The sequence below is a fragment of the Pleurodeles waltl genome, chromosome 2_2, assembly GCF_031143425.1.
Source record: "Pleurodeles waltl isolate 20211129_DDA chromosome 2_2, aPleWal1.hap1.20221129, whole genome shotgun sequence".
Lineage (NCBI taxonomy): Eukaryota > Metazoa > Chordata > Amphibia > Caudata > Salamandridae > Pleurodeles > Pleurodeles waltl.
The window spans coordinates 1,043,866,989-1,043,879,473 of NC_090439.1; positions in this window are offsets into that span (position 1 = coordinate 1,043,866,989).

Here is a 12,485-nt window from a genome sequence, read left to right on the forward strand (position 1 = left end):
TTGTTTTTCACATGCTTATACATATGTTGAATTGGATGGGATGTTCAGGTCATATAGTGCAACTGTGTTACCACCACAGTGGAAACAATTCTGTGTGTGGAAGTATCATGTCACCTCCAGTGAAGGCACATGGACTCTTCTTTCACATGACATAATGCATGGGAGATACACATTGAACTGCAAGTTTACAAATATACAGCTGATATCAGGTCAATCATCCAAACACCAGTTTTGATAATTAAACAACACAATGCAGAAAGAACATCCTAGAAGGCTAGGATCCTACACAATAACACAAACACAGATGAGTCATAGACGACACAAGATAACAACTGCCATGCAAAGTGATAATGAAGGTGCAACCAACATCCAAATATTTACACTCATTTTCTCTTTCAGCTGATCAGGGTTACGGGATCCAGGCATGGATCATGACCCCATTTGCCAACCCGAGCACAGCATCAGAGCGTGCCTTTAATGAGGCACATCGGAGGACACGCACCATAGTTAAGAGGACTTTTGGCATCCTGAAGTCCAGATTCAGGTGCCTCGACACCACCGGAGGCAGCCTCCTATATTCACTGGAAATGGTCTGCAAGATCATTTTGACCTGTGCCATCCTGCACAACATTTGTGTAAGGAAGAACATTCCCCTCTATGAACCAGACCCTCAAATGCCTGAAGAGGAGGATGCTGTCCGTGAAAATGAGGGAGACCATCCAAACACTGCAGCAGGATTGCGTCCGAGACAACACATTGTACAAAACTTCTTCTACTTAAAGTCACCATCACCACTTTGTTATCAGATGTCATTAAATACCTACCTTCATCACTTAATTATGCTCTGGGTAATTTGTGTGCATCACATGATCCCTAGGAATCATAATCAGAGTTTAGCCTCCTGGAGCATTGCAGAAATACAGATTAGGACACTGAAAAAGCCACATCACGTTTAATGGGTATGAATGTACACCCAGCATCATACACAGTGTAAATGACATATATCCTGTCTATTACACATGTGAAGGGCAATATCAGAGGACCACAGCTATGACACACATCCATGTTGCCAACATGGTCCATTGCAGCACATGACACACAACTAAGACACCATCAATCATAAGGTAAAAATGTGTTTCATACATGAGGCAGTGGATGTGCTATTGCATTGGTAACAGGAATGTATTACCAGACCCTGGACAGCAGTAAGTGTGACATCAGCTATTTTTGCAAGGAGCATGCCCCAGGTATGACAAGCATTTCTCACAAGACATGCCCTGCACAGTCCATTCCAGGTAATAAGTCCTGTCACTGCCATGTTTTCAGTCTCTTCCAACCCTTCTCTAGGGGGCCCTGTAAATGGACTAGGTGTACCCTGAGAATCTTCACCTACACACACCAACTCCCATTCTGACTCCTGTGTGCTTCCCTCTTCAGTATGGCATGCCATGGTCATAGTTCATCAGTCTGCATGGACTTCTGGTCCGATAATGCACTGCCTGGTAGTCGGTAGGACCTGTAATCAGCTGTCCATTGCTTCCCATGTGAAAGGTCCAGTTGGCCCTTTGAACTTGATTCTCAACTCCAGGACTTGTGAGAGACTGAAGCTGCACACACCTGTGAGCACTTCCATGCAGACCAGCCATTTGAACCTACCCTGCCATTGCTGCTGCCTGGAACTGCTTGGAAGCTGCCATTTTCTGAATCTCCTTGTTGTGCATTGGTGTACAAATCAATTGTGTAACAGAGCCTTTGGGGGATTGTGTAATGTTGCAGACCACACAAAAAAAAACAGTTTTTAGTTCCCCCAGTGTTGTCCCAGCTTTTTCCAGTCAGAGTCTGCTCACTGTGTATTTGCCTTGTTCATGTTAGTTCCTGACAGAGCCTGCATCCTGTTAGCCTGACTTGTTCCTGTCTTTGCATTAACCATAGAGGTTCCCTGTGGCTACATTTGTCTCATAGTTGCTTTCCATGCCCTCTCTTTCCTCCTGGGGTATTGTGTCTGGTAGGTCTACGATGAATCCTCAAATGTATAGTTTAATCAGTTTACTTATCATATTCTGTTCTGGGACATGTATTCAAATTGCCTAATCCAGCCCCTATCACTTGTCTGGTTTTGCATGTATTCATTAGTGCCAAACAGTGACAGTATGCTATGGCTGCATGCATGGATTCGGTATGGTGCCTCCAGCACAACAAACAAGGGTTGCCAATGTGTATGTAAGGAAAAAACATGTTTGTGCCCTGACGGTCCACACACAGATCCACTTCTGCCGCCACCTTTTGATGGTGCTTGTGTCGTGACTTGCTGTGAGATTAATCAGCACAGAGGCACTGATGTTCCCTGTTGCAGTGGGAATTTTAGAGCCCACCCTGTGTACAAATGTTGTGATGAAAGCTGCCTGTTTTCTATTACTGATCCATAAAGTTTTTAAGCACACCAAGGTTGCCTTGTCGTCAGCCTTATTAAAGTTCTGCAGTGCCATATCTTGACTATCCCCATGTGTATCGTTAGTTGATCTTTGGCTTTAGGCCAAATCTGCTTTGAAGGATACTCTGTTAATTTAGGGAATGGCTCCACAGACTCATGACTAGACCTGCACATAACTGTGACAACATGAAGGCCAATACTGACACAGGGTACACATGGCCACACACTTGAACTGGACTCCTTTGTGCAATGAACCACTGGAAATATGTGAACACATGCAGCATGGTCTGCTGGTCCTCCACTGCCACAGGAGAAACATAGGTCAGTTACATGACTCAAACTGTGGTGTACCAAAACGTTTTTTGGATTGGAGTTGGGACTCTGTGTCACAAACACTGTACCTACCTAGCATGTTCAAATGCCTGACTCGTGGGTAGTATACACACAAGTGACCAGGACGTGGTATCCAACATTCCATTACTTGTGATGGCTTACATTTGTAACATTGCCATTCTCAACAGTCCTCTATCTATCCTGTGTATAGTTTGTCATGGGAGATGTTTTGTCCCCAAAGTCAGGAAAGTTCACACAGCATAAGACGCAACAGATATGACAAACACATATCATGACTGATGTACCTCAATGAATGGCATCTGATGGTTATCCACAATTACAACACATGCATAAAAGCACATTATGCAAAACACATCTTGTGACGTTCACACAGAGGCCCAACAACAATTGAAATAGCCAATTCACAGACATAAACACACAGGACATGAGTGAATTGTTTTAAGTTGCGTAGCCTTGCTATCCTCTATTGATCCACCACCTGCTCAAACTAGGAAATACCAATTTTAATTCCATACGTTTGGGTTGCTGTTGCGTCAGTTAAGAGTGCTAATCCGGCACAACAAAATGAGTATTATGGTCCGCAGTAGTGTGGTCTGCCACATGTGCCCAAACACTAGAGCACACACAGCAGGCCCTAATAGCCTATCTTTGTATAGTTATAGCCTTCATGTATGTTAAAAATGAGAAAAATTACACAAACAGTTAAAGACAGATATTTTGATGCAAAAGTGTAAAAAAAGACATATATGCATCAAAATATGATGCATATGCGGTAAAAAATTATGCTCACACCCATTATACATCGATTGGTCCCTAGCGTTAATTCCAACACTGCACCTCATTAAATCAGTTATCCACAAAAAATATTATTGATCCTTGAATGCGGGGGAATTTTTAAGCATATGCATCAAATAATACTGACGCAAAGCCTGTCAGCGTCATAAAATTACACGCATCATAACGAAAACGCACCGCATTTGACACAGGAAGTGATAGGATATCCTGTTTACAAAAATGGTACAGTGGGTGTACTTTCACTTTCACTTTCACTTTGCGGTCTGTGATTCTTCTAGACTGTGTGGCTGTGTAGAGAGTTGTGTCTGTCAATATTGTGCTTTTGTCTCCTGCGTGTCATTTCAATTGCCATCTGTTATTTTTGTAATTGTCTCTATAAATCAGTGTATGTGTGTTTTTGTCATTTTTTGTGTCTAATTTTGTCTTTGTACTGTTGGGAGTGTGTAGTGGGTATTGTTAGTTGGGGTATTGTTGGGCTGTTTGTGGGTTCTTTAAGTTTCATTTTCATAACTCCTTTCCCTGTATTTCCCTCTTTTCCCTTTCCTATCCCTATTATTTTTGTGATGTTGGGATGGCCACGTCTGGGGAGAATGGGTGAGGAGGAGCTGGGGGCTTTTATTTGGCTGGTGTGCCACTTCCTCCCCCTGATGTTATAAGCTAGTGGCAGGGTGATAAAGGTGTATCACACAGAGGCGAGGAGGCTCAAGTGGTCCAAGATGCTGTTCCACCTAAAGAGAGTGTTCAACAGCCAGAGCAACGACCACCAACTTAAGCATCGCTGGGCTGACTTTGTGGCCAGAGAGCAAGACCTGCTGGACCACCTGGGTGTGGTTATTGGTGGCCCTGTTGGTGAGTACAAATTAGACTAATGTGTACAGTAAAATGCTCTGTGACAGTGACAGTAGCAGATTTTGTGACATGCTGCATACAATATTTCTGGACATGTGGAATGGAAGTTGAACATACAATGGCCCTGATTTATACAATATGTGTTACGCATTACCGTCATTTGTTGACGCAAAAGCTGCACAAACTTATAAAAGACAACTTGATCTTGTAAATTAGTGCTGCTTTGACTTCAATAGATGATGGTAATGCGGCACAAACAAAAGTATTATTCAGGGCCTGTGAGTGTACCAGGAATGAGATGTATTTCACATGCTAATGCAAGGAACGAATGTAGTCCCCATTTTGTTGAATACATGTTGAACTGTACTCATGGCCATAAGTACAAAGATCTTCCTAACCACTGGTAATATCTTAGGCTGATATTTGGACTTGGTTTGTGCAGCATTTAAATTAATTATGGATTCCAAAGTAATGCACACTTGATAATATCTAAATATTTTGTGCTACTTTCCATAGCTGTAGCGTAAACAAGTGAAGCAAATGCTACACATAAAAAAAGAACATCTGGCCCCAAGTTCATTGTTCCTGTGTGTTTTATTTTGCCTTGGGCACAATTGCTGATACAGAGCTGATGCATTTGCCATCTGTGTCACTTTATAGTCAAACAATTTTCTTAACTTAATGGGTCATCAGGGGATCTCTGAACTTTGTGAATGCATGGTCAAAAATTATTTATTTGCATGATGTTGTGCAAGGGACCCCTGACTGCTTTCATCATACATTTAAAGTGACTAAATAGTTTGGTGGCTTACGTTTGGTACACCCCTGCGGATCTAGTGCAGCATGTGTACAATTGTTCAGTTTTGGGTATGAAGGCTATCACAGATATGGGTGTATGCTAAGATCAGCAGGCCAGCATTCCTGTGAGTGCTGCCATTCCCAAGGTGCATACAAATAGAGACCTACCTCATCAAGATTGCCAAAAGTAGGACATTTGCTAAACCATGTTTCAATTAGGGGACAGCTTCAGTTCGTTGTATAACCACTGATCACCCAACTTGGCAAATGTAAGATAATGAATGTGGCTAACTGTGATCTACAATACCTGACATAGGTACACAGGGCCCTGAGTAACACATTTCAGGTGCAATGTCTACACCTGTGCCCATGCATTCTGTCACGGATGATCAAATTAGACACTGCCAGCATATATTTCATTGTTGTTTTGATTTAGATAAATGGCCAATCTATGTTTATCGTAAAATTGTCATCATGTAACACACAGGATCCCTGCCATCATAATGTCATAGGGGGGATATACGGCTCTGGGTACACTGCCAATGTGGCATATGCAACCTATATACAACACAGGCACACATATAATGGACCATAGAAAGCACAATAATTCCTGAACTAAACTCAACCCACATGAGCATCACACGGTAACTCATTTTCCCTTGATGCACAAGCCACAATACCTGAGTGACTGGTATTGCAGTGCACCAGGAATGTGGCTTTGCATGTCTCTCGTAACAACAAATGAAGAAATGGAGTACCCTCTATAAATAATTCTGCACAAAATTGAGTAATCTTGTTTGGCACCACATGATTGTTAGGCCCAGTGCATGTGTGCATATGTGTGTCTTTCACTCACTGGATTGACAGGGTCAATGCATGTTTGCAGTAGTATGTCTGTTGGGGTGTCTACATGCCTGAGGTGCTGCTCTATCATGTAAAATGTCACACACAGTGATTTGTTGTTCCAAGTTTTGCACAGTGAGCAGACATTGAGCACATATCACCCTTCCATGTTTTACAGGTGGACCAGCCCCCTACACAATTGGTGAAGTGGCTTGATTTGCGGACCCAGACATATCCACTAAAGTGTTGATATGTTAGTCCTGTCTTGTGTTTGCATCTGTTGTGTAATTTACTCCTGTGTGTTGGACACATTGCAAGGTATGATGTGCTAGCACATGATCTGATATGTGACTTGACTGGAGGTTGACATTTTGTTCCATGTTTGAGTTGGCCAATCAGTGGCGGAGAGTCATATATTGGGATTCTTGGGCTGCGCTATAGGCATGGGCAGGTGAACAGGGTGATATTTGTTGCTACATATATGCCAATGATTAATTAGGAGGTGGCCATTTTCATGATTTAGTCAGTAAGTCATACCCTTATTCACACAGACCAGTATTGCTGAAGTATGACCCACAGATTTGAGCATCCCTGTTAACTAATGACCGTGTAGGACTGTATCTTTGACTTCCTAGCAGCATCTAGCTCCACATGTTGTGCTCCGTTTATGTGGCACCTGAGTTGAATGTCATAGGTGTGCATGCAGCTAAAGCCCAGATGGGTGCTTGCATCTATATGCTTGTTTTTGGAAAGGTATCAGTGAGATCAAATGATGTTGACAAATGGCCACAATTAGGAACCTAAATGTGGATGTGATTGTCCAGTGTTTGAGTCAATCCTAGTTGACAGCCCTCCTTACCTGTGGTGGACTGACTAAACCCATGGACAGCTGTCCAAAGCTTCCTGGCTGTTCTTGATGTTTGAAAGTATGTGTTGCATGTCCATCACCCCGAGGCACAGGGTTAGGGATGCGTACCTAGGTGTGAGGATCCCAGTGTAGAAGACAAACATGTAATTCCAACATTCTATTGTTCCAACCTAGGATACCCCCTCATGATTAGCAACTGCATACCGTCCAGGCAATTCCATTTACAAATCACAGGTCTTGTGGGCCTTGATTGTCATCCAGAAGATAGCCATTAGTTGGCCTGTCACATGTGGAGTACTTGCAGCATTTGTTATGGTACTAATAGCAGTACAGTGATACACAGATCATTTAAGTAGGCACACACCTTCTTGAGCATTGCTGTGATGTTAGATATTAGATGTGTAGGCTGCATTGGCCTGTCATTCCCCAGGGACATTCTATAATCTGTACTGTGATTTGGAGTGTTTCAGCTAATTTTGAGGAATTGTTGCAATATCATCTGTAGATGTATCACACAATGATGTAACTAATGTTTGGCTTTCTCTATTTTTACAGCTGCCAACATGAATGCCATTGAGATCAGGGAATTCCAGAGGTGAGCAATGCGCTACCGCCACATACTAGATGTGGAGTCTGGGTTCCGCAATATGGCATGGCGTTATCACAATGAGAGAGCCACAGGGGTCTGGAGGGCATTTGCCCAAGGGGGACCATCCTTGCCCACAACAGCCACCACCAGCACAACAGCTCAGACCACAGTCGCCCAAAGGATGACAGCCACTGTTGCAGGTCCGTCAACCTCATCTGCTCCAGGCCCACAGACAGCAGCTCCTGCACCTCCCCCTCCAAGCACGGCACCGGCATCAACACTGCCCTCAACTAGTGGAACACAGACAACCGCAGCTGCTGTAATAGACAATGTAGAATTTCAGTCCATGAGACGTGACATGCAACGGATGTTGCGAAGGATGGACAGGCTGCAGCAGGAGGTGTCCCACAATAGCAGGAGACTGCGGGGTATAAAGAAGATCCTGCAGATGGCAAATTTGTGAATTTTGGACCCTCAGCCATGATTCCCTCCCTTCCGTCCTCTTTCCTGGTCCTTATCTTTAGTGGGAGTATAAGTGGGTTGGGGTGGAGGGGGTTGTATGTGTGACATAGGTATGTTGACATTACATTTGAAAGAGCATTTTGTCACTGTAATTGCTAATACACTATTTCAAAATCACAGACTGACTCCAGATTGTTTTGTGCTTCAAGGGTGTTTATTTAAGTGCTCAATATTGGAGGGGGTTGTAAAATCGTGAGGGGGTATGGTGGAGGAATGTCCATGGCAGAGTCCAGTCTATTCGTCTCACAGGTGCATTGCCCAAATGGGCATAGGAAGTGGAGCTGGGGCAGTTTGAGGATGGACACAGTGACAAATTGGGACAGAAAGATGACATTCAGGGTGGTCTCATTTCTTGGCGGGGGTCTTGGCATCGTTCTCTGTCTTTGTCCTGGATCTCAGGGACCGTTTGCGGGGTGGTTCTCCCTCTGCAGGGGGTGGGGTGCTGGTGTGGTGGTCCTACGGCGGGGGGTCCTGTCCACTAGCGCCGGCGGAAGTGGTGGGCAGTTCATCGTCCATGCTAGTATCAGGGGCCCCTTGTTGTGCCACAGTGTCCCTCCTGGTGTTGAGTACTTCCTTCAGCACCACTACGATGGTGCCCAGGGTGGAATTGATGGATTTGAGTTCCTCCTGCAGCCAGTGGGTCTCCTGAAACGTGGCCAATACCGTTGCCATCCTCTCCTAGGAGTGGTGGTAGGCTCCCATGATGGAGGAGAGGGCCTCGTGGAGAGTGGGTTCCCTTGTCCCGTCCTCCCCCTTTCGCACAGCAGCCCTCCCAGTTCCCCTGTGTTCCTGGACCTCCGTCCCCTGGACCATGTGCCCACTACCAATGCCCCCAGGTCCCTGTTGTTGTTGGGGCTGTGGGTATGCCTGGGTTCCCTGTAGTGGTGGACACACTGCTGCTTGACGTGTCCTGGGGACAGAGGTATGGGCCCGCTGGGTGGGTGCTGTGCTGGTGTTTCCAGAGGGAGGAAGCTCTGTAGTGGCCTGTCACTGTGTGAGGGGAACCAACTGTCCTGAGGTCCCCGATGGGCCGGGCTGGTCATCTAGATCCAGTTGGACAGAGGTGCTGTCATCACTTTGGGCCTCTTCTGTTGGGGGTGTGGACATGTGTGGACCCTCCTGTCCAGTGACGTTGGGTAGGGGTCCTACAGAGGTAGAAAAGAATGTTTATTACATCTGTGTGTGGCATGGGGTGCAATAGGTGGGTGACCGTGTACCCCAGTGCTTGCATTCCTGTTTGGGACCTTGTCTGATGGTGGTTTAGGGGTGTGTATGGGTATGTGCAGTGGTCATGCTTTGGTGATGGGTGTCCATGCTTTGTTGTTGCATGCAGGGCTTGGTGTTGTGATGGGTGGTTTGTGATATTGGGACATATGTGAGGAGTTGGAGTGATGGGGGTGAGGGTCAGGGTGGGGGTATGTGATGGCATGCAAGTAGGGTGGGGGATGTAATAGTAAAGCTTTGACTTACCAGAGTCCATTCCCCCATCTACTCCTGTGAGGCCTTCAGGAGGCAGAATCGCCAAGACCTGCTCCTCCCATGTTGTTAGTTGTGGGGGAGGAGGTGGGGGTCCACCGCCAGTCCGCTGAACCGCATGGTGGTGTCTTGAGACCACGGAACGCACCTTCTTCCATAGGTCGTTCCACCTCTTCCTGATGCCATCCCGATTTCTTGGGTGCTGTCCCACTGCGTTGACCCTGTCCACTATTCTTCGCCATAGCTCCATCTTCCTAGCTATGGAGGTGTGCTGCACCTGTGCTCCGAATAGCTGTGGCTCTCCCCGGACGATTTCCTCCACCATGACCCTGAGCTGCTCCTCAGAGAACCTGGGGTGTCTTTGCCGTGCTATGGGGTGGTGTGGGTGATGTGTGGTGTGGTGTGTGTGGTGATAAGTGTGCTGATATGTAGTGGTGTGTTGTGTGAGGTGCGTGAAAGTTCTGTGGGTGATGCTATTGTGTGCCTGTGGATGCTTGATAGTAGTTTGTAGTGTCTCTCTCTGGCCTTCCCTCGTGACTCTGGTCGTAGGGGTTTGTGGGTGATCTGGGTGTGTGTTTTATATTATATTGTATTGGGTGTGTGGGAGTGGTGTGTGTATGTGTATCAGGTGTGTGTATTTTGAATTGTCCAATGTGGCTGTGTTTTGTAAGAGTGTGTGTATTTTGAGCGCCGCGGTGTGTACCGCCAATGGAATACTGCATGGATTCGTGTGTCGTGTGTCGTGATAGTGTGGGCGTATTTCTGTTGGCGTGATGGTGGAGGATTTGTTATTGTCATTTTATCACTGACCTTTGGTGTGACAGACTTGTGTGGGTGTCTGAATTTTGACGGATTCCGTGCTGTGGGTCATAATATCTGTGGCGGATTTCCGCGGCTGCAGCAGTGTGTTGGCGGTCTTCTGCACGGCGGTGAGCGGCTTTTACCACCAATGTTGTAATGACCGCCTATGTGTCTTAGATTAGTATATGTTGTCCTACATGTGTCCCGTCATATAAGGGGGCGGGGGTTGATGTTTAGAGTGTTTAGTTAAATGTGATAGGTAAGTTTAGATAAGGGTAGTTAGGGCCACTCGTGGGTAATGTGTACCCTTAGGATAGATTAGGTTAGTTAAGTTAGTTAGTTAGTTAGGTTAGTTAAGGTGTTTCCCATAGTTTTATTATCCTTTATTACTGTTAAATGATTTTTTAGGTACTCCTTTACAGTATGTGTCATATGCTTGGGGATCAGGGCCTTGGCATGGGTGTACAGTGTCAATTTGGTATTTGCAGTTGTGTTCCATCCTGCGTCCGAATCCCATTATTGACATGGTTATTCACAATTCCTAATGTGCATTCACATTGTCAGCTACACCAAATCTACTTCTCTATGCATCTGCCATCCATTGCACCCACCACGCAAGGTTACTATGGTTCCCAATGTGTTGGGAAGTTTGGATGTGTTTTTAAATCTGTTATCTTTTGAGACCTGAATTGGAATCATGGGCACTGTAGCACGTCTGCCTGCAGCCTGATGTTCATGTGAACCCTGATAAGCTGAGTGATGTTATAATATTATGTAGTATTGTATACATAACTCACACCTATCATTTCTTACATTGTACTAGGTTACATATTGGTCCATACACTTGTAAACATCCATTCCTGATGTGTGTGTGTGATGAAAGTTTATAGTCAGATGTCACATACATAAAGATTGTCTTGAAGGGAATGTTGGCAACATTGATTTTTAGCTTATACATACCTTGAAGCAGACTTTTTCCAACACAGCATTTAATTGTTTCAATTTACTTCAGAAATAAGCCTCAAGAAGTGCAGATGATGATACTATCCAGGCCCCAGTGCATAGGTATCAGCCCACATTCTTTCAACGCATTTGTATTGACATTCTATGAAGGGTGATACCCTGAAACCTGTCCCAGGATGCTTTTTTCTGGTCTAGGGAGGACCTTGCCTGGCAGTTCAGGCTGGACTGTTCCCATGGGGAACATGGTCAAGACTGATTTGCATTTGGCTGGGTCCAAACTGGAATGGCATGGCAAGCAAAATAACTGATGGATTAAACCCAGATATGTGACTGGCGGTGAATGTTTGATTTGCTCTGCGTTCCATCAATCCTCTGTTGTTTTTGCGTTTGTCGCCCCAAGTGGGAAGGGTAGGCCCAGATGTGGGTCCCGTGCTTGCTATGCTACCAGATTTAAGCTAGCTTGGCTAATGAAGGGTGATATCTTAAAACTGGTCCCAGGATGCTTTTTTCTGGTTCAGAGAGGACCTGGCCTGGTAGTTTGGGCTGGACTGTTCCCATGGGTAACAGGGTCAAGACTGATTTGCATATGACTGGGTCCAAAATGGAATGGCATGGCAAGCAAATAAATTATGGATTCAACCCAGATCTGAGACTGGGGGTGAATGTTTGATTTGTTCTGCATGCTGTCAATCATCTGTTGCTTTTGCTTTTGTTGCCCCAAGTGGGAAGGGTATGCACAGATGTGGGTCTCGTGCTTGCTATGCCACCAAATTTAAACTAGCCCGGCTGATGAAGGGCAATGCACCGAAACCAGTCCAAGTATGTTTTTTTTCTGGTCCAGGGAGGACCTGGCCTGGCAGTTTGGGCTGGACTGTTCCCAGGGGGAACAGGGTCAAGACTGATTTGCATATGACTGGGTCCAAACTAGAATGGCATGGCAAGCAAAAACACTGATGGATTAAACCCAGATCTGTGGCTGGGGGTGAATGTTTGATTTGCTCTGCAATCCGTCCATCATCATTTGTTTTTGCTTACATCACTGTGGTAGGCAGCCAGGTCAGCCCTGAGGGGGTAATAACTGCATTTGTGCACGCAGTGAAAGGTTTGGGATGCCAGGTGTTGTGGCAACTCCCTTACTGCAGTGGTGAATTCCCTTACACTTTGTTGTAGTCCTTGCAGGATGGATGTTAGCACTT